Below are 7,469 nucleotides of genomic sequence, written 5' to 3'. Positions count from 1 at the left end.
ATTTGAGTGTTGATTTTGAGGTTGTTGCTTCTAACTGACTTAAACTGAGAATTCAGCTATTAAAGATGAGCTAATTAGATGTGAAGTAACCCTCTTAGACCAGGGATAAGCTACTTTAAAGCTTAATTGGAATAATTAGCCATTTATGATGCTAAATTGGAACGAAATGCAATTGTTTGAGTGAATTGATACAAATTGGGAATTATTTCTTCGCAGCAGGTCTTTGAGCTTCGTTGAGCTGAATTTGTACTCTTAGAAGCTGGTTTGGAAGGTGTTCTAACCAAGAGTAAGCAAGAATTTCAGCTAGAAATTTACTCTCGCGAGAATTCGACTATTATGGCTTATAATCGACTTTATTGACGCCGTTTCGATATTGCTCGCAGCGAGAGGGTAATTGACCCTTGGACCGTCTTCGACTGGCATTGGAGGGCCTTTTGGAAGCTTAACTTGAGGTATTACACTAGCCCAGAATAGGGATTCAAGAGGTTACCTTGTACTAAGTGTAAAGTAAGCCGAAATCGGATATTTCGGCCGTCATTTTGACACAGTTTTGATGCCTTATTTTCAGCAAGAGTGAGGCCTCGTGGGGCTGATTTGGGACCCTTGTAAATTGATTTGGAGATTAGTACGAGGTGGGTTTGACCTAACCAGAGCAAGTGGAGCTCCCCTATGTTTTATATGTACTATAGAATTGATACAGTTATATGCTCTTGTGATTGATATAGAACTTGAAACGAATCACTATATTATAGTGTTGATATATAATTGAATTGAAATCTCTATGAAGTAGAGAACACTACTGCATATAAGTCCTTATATACATGTTTAATCTAGTTGAGTGATTAATGGACAAGTTATCATGTTTCGAGAAAACCATGACATCCTTATGACACTTTCTTGACTCTAGAGTAGAGAACAAGGACATGTTTATGGTTATGTTTATAGTGCCATGATAGTGAAAAGATAGTAATGCCGTATGTAATCTTGCATGTTTATTCATCTAGTAGATACTAGCTGTTATCAATGCTTGTTATAGTGAGATTTCGATCAAAGAATCGAAAGTAAGAACAATGCAAGTTGGAAAGTGATGATCGAGACATATTGAGCTTTAGATTTGCTTGCTGCCATTGTGCTCATTCGCACACGCTTGTGAGGGTCGCTCCCTACAAGCCGGCACTCCGGAGTTGGCCTACGCGGCAGTTGCTCGCCCGTGCGGGATTGGGTGCCAAAGTGGATTGCCGTGGGGAGTGTATACTACCACGGGGCCATTAGGCGCGACGGAAGCTGGACTACCTTGAGTAGATCCCTGTGAATGAAAGAAAAGTGCTAAAGGGAATTGGACAGTAATGAATGATTACCAGTTACAGTGTATAGTAGCTACTTACACATTTATGCTTATGTTCATGCTTATCATAGTTGCTATACTTCTATTATTCAGTTGACTCATTACTGTTGAGATTATGATTACATGTTGCTTACATGCTCATTACCTGTTAGCATTGCATAATTATTTATCATGCATTTACTGCTTTCGCTTTCATTTAGTACATCGTGAGCCTAATGGTGTAATTCGCCGAGGCTGGCGGCTTACCCACTGGGAACTATTGTTAATAGTTCTCACGCCCTTTTTATGGTTGTTTTTACAGAGCCATCTACAGGAGAGGCTAGGGATCGTGGCAAGGGAGTCGCGTCTAGCTAGACATTGCTAGGGGCATGCTAGTCGATCACCTTGCTACTCGGGCTACAGCCGAGGGTGATGACCCTATGTATAGAAAGACTACCATTGTACCTATTTTTGTATACCTCGTGATGTATATTTACTGTTGAACCAGATGTTTTGGTTGTGATACGTCTTCCTGTGGTTGAGATTTTTGGATTGTATACTTTTTGTTCTTTTACTGATAGTATATCGACTTGTATATTGCTCTGATATCAGGTAGGACTTTCTTTGTTTTACTTCCTATCGACTTGCTTACTTCGTAGACGCCTTATATACTGCTCGTGTATGGCGGGTCTGTGCATGTACCGGATATGCTTCCGCTGGTACCCGGGCGTGACACATTCTTAGGTCATGTGATATCGGGCGACGGAGTTTCGGTAGACCCGAAGAAAGTAGAGGCAATAAAGGATTGGCCTCGCCCGACGAATGTAGCGGAGGTCCGCAGTTTCCTTGGACTTGCGGGCTACTACCGGCGGTTCGTGGAGGGGTTCGCCAAAATAACCACTCCACTAACGCGCCTCACGCATAAAGGAGTAAAGTACGTGTGGAGCGACGATTGCGATCGAAGCTTCGAGGAGTTAAAGAACAGGTTGACGTCGACCCCGGTGCTTGCCTTGCCAACTCCGGGAGAGACCTTTGTAGTGTACAGTGATGCCTCGTATGTTGGTCTCGGGTGTGTATTAATGCAAAATGGGCGAGTTATTGCATATGCATCGCGCCAATTAAAGAGCTATGAGAAGAACTACCCGATTCACGACCTCGAGTTAGCCGCGGTGATTTTCGCGCTAAAGCTTTGGAGGCATTACTTGTATGGTGAACATTGTGAGGTATACACCGATCACAAGAGTCTAAAGTACTTGTTCACCCAGAAAGAGTTGAATATGCGACAGCGGCGGTGGTTAGAGTTGCTAAAGGACTATGATGTCACCATATTATACCACCCCGGAAAAGCCAATGTCGTGGCCGATGCTCTAAGTAGAAAATCGGCGGAGAACTTAGCGACGGCAATTACGCCTCAACCGCTATTGCAAAAGGAAATGCAACGATTTGGGTTGGAAGTGGTAGCGCCGGGAGTGCCGGCTACACTTGCCGCATTGATGGTGCAACCGACCCTGTTGGAAAGAATCAAAGAGTTACAAGCTTCAGACCCTTATCTCCAAAAGGTTCGGGGTGAAGTTGAGAATGGCAATGCCGAAGACTTTGGCATTGGAGCTGATGGCGCACTTCGATTTCGAAATCGATGGTGTGTGCCCAAGGATGATGAGTTACGAAGGGCGATTATGCAAGAAGCGCATCAATCTCCTTATAGCATACACCCCGGCGGCACTAAAATGTACAAAGACTTGAAGGACCATTATTGGTGGCCGGGTATGAAAAGAGATATTGGGGAGTTTGTGGCGCAATGTTTAACGTGCCAACAAGTGAAAGCCGAGCGCCGATTTCCGGCGGGAAAGGTACAAAGTCTACCAATACCCGCTTGGAAATTGGAAGATATAGCGATGGACTTTGTTACTGGTTTGCCTCGATCACAAGGCGGACACGATGCGATATGGGTGATAGTGGATCGATTGACAAAGTCGGCACACTTCTTTCCGATACATACTATGTGGTCGGGAGACAAGTTAGCTCAAGTTTATCTCGACGAGGTTGTGAACTTCATGGGGTTCCGGTATCAATCGTATCGGATCGAGACCCCAGGTTCACATCCCATTTTTGGAAGAGTTTGCAAGACGCGCTAGGCACGCGGCTCGACTTTAGCACGGCGTTTCATCCTCAGAGTGATGGACAGTCAGAGCGGACGATACAAATCCTCGAGAACTTGCTTCGAGCGTGTGTGCTAGATTACAAAGGAAGATGGCATGATTTCTTGCCGATGGCGGAGTTCGACTATAATAACAGTTATCAAGAAAGCAAAGCAATGGCGCCCTTTGAGGCACTATATGGACGCAAGTGTCGTTCTCCTATCCATTGGAGTGATGTGGGCGAGATGGCGGCTCTTGGCCCAGATGTGGTGCGGGAGGCGGAAGAAAAAGTTCGCCTTGCCCGTCAACGGTTGGCGACGGCGCAATCTCGGCAAAAGAGTTATGCCGACAAGAGGAGAAAGGATTTAGAGTTCGCGGTTGGAGACCGTGTATTCTTGAGAGTATCGCCGATGCGAGGAGTCAAATGATTCGGGGTCCGTGGGAAGCTAAGTCCCCGTTATGTCGGATCGTTTGAGATATTAGAGCGTGTGGGTGCGGTGGCATACAAGCTCGCACTACCACCGAGACTCGCGGGAGTTCACAACGTGTTTTATGTGTCCAATCTCCGAGAGTATATTCGCAACTCGACACATGATTGGAGTACGAGCCCGTGGAGCTACGTGAGGATATGTCCTACGAGGAGTACCCGGTGTGCATCCTCGATCGAGAAGTTAGGAAGTTGCGGAGTCGCAAAATCCCTTATGTGAAAGTCCAATGGAGCAACCACGCGGCGCGAGAAGCCACTTGGGAGCTCGAGGAAACCATGCGGCGAGAATATCCGCATCTGTTTGAGTCGACGAATTAAGGTATGCGTAATTTCGCGGACGAAATTATTTTAAAGGGTGGAGAATGTAATATACCGAAAATTTGGAAAATAAAGATGTCAAACTTTAGTTAAATTGACCAAAGTGCGAGGACGGTACACTTCGGAAAGTCCGAAGGTGTAAAAATGATTAAAAGTGAGTTACGGGAGGTTTTCGAGAGCTATAGAATCAAAATCTGCATTCTGCAGTTTTGAGCTCTCGGGGACCGGTCCCTGGTGGGAGAGACCGGTCCCAGAACGCGTATGAATTGAGACAGCCGAAAAATCGGCTAAATCCTGAGAAACTAGCTCTCGGGAACCGGTCCCTGCCCGAGAGACCGGTCCCCGAGAGACCGGTCCCCCAAGGAGAGACCGGATGCATCGCGCGCGGCAGCTCTGGCTACGCTGGGACGACCTTCGGGAACCGGTCCCTGATGGAGAGACCGGTCCCCGCCTGCGCGAACTGCCCAGTTCGGGCAGTGTATTAAAGTGAAGGTTGAGGGGTTTATTAGCAATTATGCAACCTAATAGCTATGTTATGAGGGCTTATGAGAATTTCTCTCATTCTCACCCTCTCAAACACTCTCTTCTCTCCCTCTCTCTCTCTAGAAGGCAAAGGAGGAGAAGAAGAAAGAAAGAAAGGAAGGAAAAGAAGGAAAAGAAGGTGAAGAAGAAGATCAAGAGGTGAAGCAACTTCATCTTCATCCTCTCTAGTGCAAGAAAGGAGAGCTTACAAGGTAAGCTTTGAACCCTATTGTAGTAAAACCCTAAAATGGGCTTTGGATAAACCTATAAATGGTTTTAATGGATTGTTTAGAGTCTTTGAAGCTTTCTTTTTGCTTCTTTAGGGATCAAAGCCATGGTTTAGCTTGAGGTGAGCTTTGGCCACATCTAATGGTGAAATCCAAACTAGGGTTTGGAATGAGTTAGGAATGGTTTAGATGAACTCTTTAGAGTATATTGAAGCTACTTTTGCTTCCCAATGAGATCAAACCCTAGGTTTGATATATGTATTGGAGCTAGGGCACCAAATTGGGGCTTTTGCTCTTGCTACGAATCAACTTAATGCTGAAATCTGCCAGAAATTTACTTCATTACTCATAGTAATGAACTCAATACTAATCAAGTAGTAACCAAGTTATTTTAATTTAGAACTGCACCGACAATCGCTTACTTCTTCAATAGTTCAATTTTTCCTCTATGACAATTCAACAAGCCTCAACTTCAACTTAATTACCTCAAGTAGCAGCACAATGTGATATATATATACATCAGCTCCAATAATAAGAACTCCAATGCTGAATTTTCTGCACTTGCTAAATTTCAGCTTATGCTGAAATTTCTGCACACTGGCTGAAATTCAGCTTATGCTGAATTTCAGCACACTATGCTGAATTTCAGCACCAATACTCTCTTATTTTTCCTGCTACAAACACAATCCTTAAACTTCTTTGCAGCAGTAAAGTTCTAAGTCACATCTTGTAATCCAGATTTATTCAAGGCAATGTAACAGCACTTGAACAGTAGGTATATTAATTTACCTCCAGTCAGTGCCTCTGCCCCTAGTTCTCTGCTCCACAGCTTTAAACACTCCTTCAGTTCAGCAGCACCTCACGCAGCAAGAAAGTCCCTCCCATAGCCCCTATAAAATTCAGACACTTAGGCTTTACTACTTGTAAATTCTTATCCAATTAACCCTTTTACAATGGTTAACTCAGGATATAACATCTACTCACCTAGATTCAGGTTTTAATCATTCTTCTAGCAATTCAACATAATTAGAGAACCCTTCCAGTTCTTCTCTCAATCTGAGCAACAATCATACTTTGCTCAGTTATCTACTTGAATTTCCTGTACAAATTCAAGTACTAATTAATTCAATTTGAAGCTTCGCTCTAAGTCTATTCTATTACTGCATTAGTTTTATCCAGCTTTTTACATGAGTAACAGCATCACTCCAATTTAGAATTGAGAGTTAACACATCTCATTTCATCTCTACCAACTTATCCATTAACACCAATTTTTATGGTTATGTCTAATTCTTATGCCAGGTGTTAATTAACTCTCCATTGGAATTGAAGTTGCTTACCTCCAGTCTCAACTCTGGTTGAGCTTTCATTCATACAGCTTTACAAATGAACTCAGCTCTAATAATTCCACAGCCTCAACATGCTCGAAATTCAAACTTGCTGAATTTCAATTCTTGGCAAGTAGTTCACCATATATAGAGATCATCTCTAATACATCAACTAATCTGCTTAATTGGGGGCTGCCTTAAGTAACAGTAGAGTCAATAACCTGAAATAATTGGCTCGCGAATCATACCTTCCTTCTCAATCTGCGAGCTTCCAAACTTCCTTGCTGGCTCGGATCAACCCCTTCCAGCTGAACCTGCAGGCTACAAGGTTACCACTAACTCACTCACGCTTCACTTCTCTCTCTCTTTTCAGTTCTCTATTTTCCTTTCCACGAATCCTTTCTTCTCAGCTGACCTCCACTGAATTAGTCTTCCTTAACTACTTGTTTCCTGTGGTGTGTCATGATAGGAAAAGGAAAAGAGATGAAAAGGTGAAGAGAAGACACTGTCTTTGCCAGGTATTTAACAAGGATGAATGAATAAGGATAATTTTGGCACCACACTTAACCCTCATTCCCCATAATTCATTGCAACCCTCTGCTGCAGGTTTGTAGGTCTGGTTACCTCACACTTGCTCCCTAGGGCTGAAGAAAAGAGAGGACGAAGTTGGATTAATCAAGCTGATGAAAGTTACTAGCCACGATGTACAAACTTCCACCCAGCGTGTTAGTGATAAACTAGAATTTTGCAATTAGCCTTCATTTATCGCATACGTGCATTTCAGTCAGTGCTGCAAGAATTCCTTGGTCAGCAGCAGCAATTAACCCACTCAATTTGCTTCTTTCCACCCTGTTCAAATACTTCTAATCACTTTCCAATTATACTAATATCTCGTATAAGTTATCCAAATTAATTTGGAAGCATTTAATTCTCAATTTTGCATCAATTTGATTCATTTTGACCAAACTCGACTAAAAATTCTCAGCCATTCGAGTAATATGCAATTGGAGGTCTTTAAACCACTTCGATTTCATTCGTGTCTATCCTCACAACTATCCAAAACCTGTCAAATACAATTTCAAGCTAAATAAGTTTAGAAGCACTTAATTTTATTTATCTCTCTCACA

At 43.1% G+C, this 7,469-nt stretch overlaps 1 long non-coding RNA gene across 1 annotated transcript; it reads left to right on the top strand.

Annotated features, from left to right (window-relative positions):
* Nucleotides 1-383: 383 nt before the first annotated feature.
* Nucleotides 384-1,671, top strand: LOC109705657. Its single transcript, XR_002214825.1, has 3 exons — nt 384-452; nt 569-632; nt 1,647-1,671. It is a non-coding gene; the product is annotated as an uncharacterized LOC109705657 (long non-coding RNA).
* The last annotated feature ends 5,798 nt before the right edge of the window (nt 1,672-7,469 follow it).

Source organism: Ananas comosus, unplaced genomic scaffold (genome assembly GCF_001540865.1).
Source record: "Ananas comosus cultivar F153 unplaced genomic scaffold, ASM154086v1, whole genome shotgun sequence".
NCBI lineage: Eukaryota > Viridiplantae > Streptophyta > Magnoliopsida > Poales > Bromeliaceae > Ananas > Ananas comosus.
Note: the sequence above shows the minus strand (reverse complement) of the source record. Positions and strands in the feature narration are given on the sequence as shown.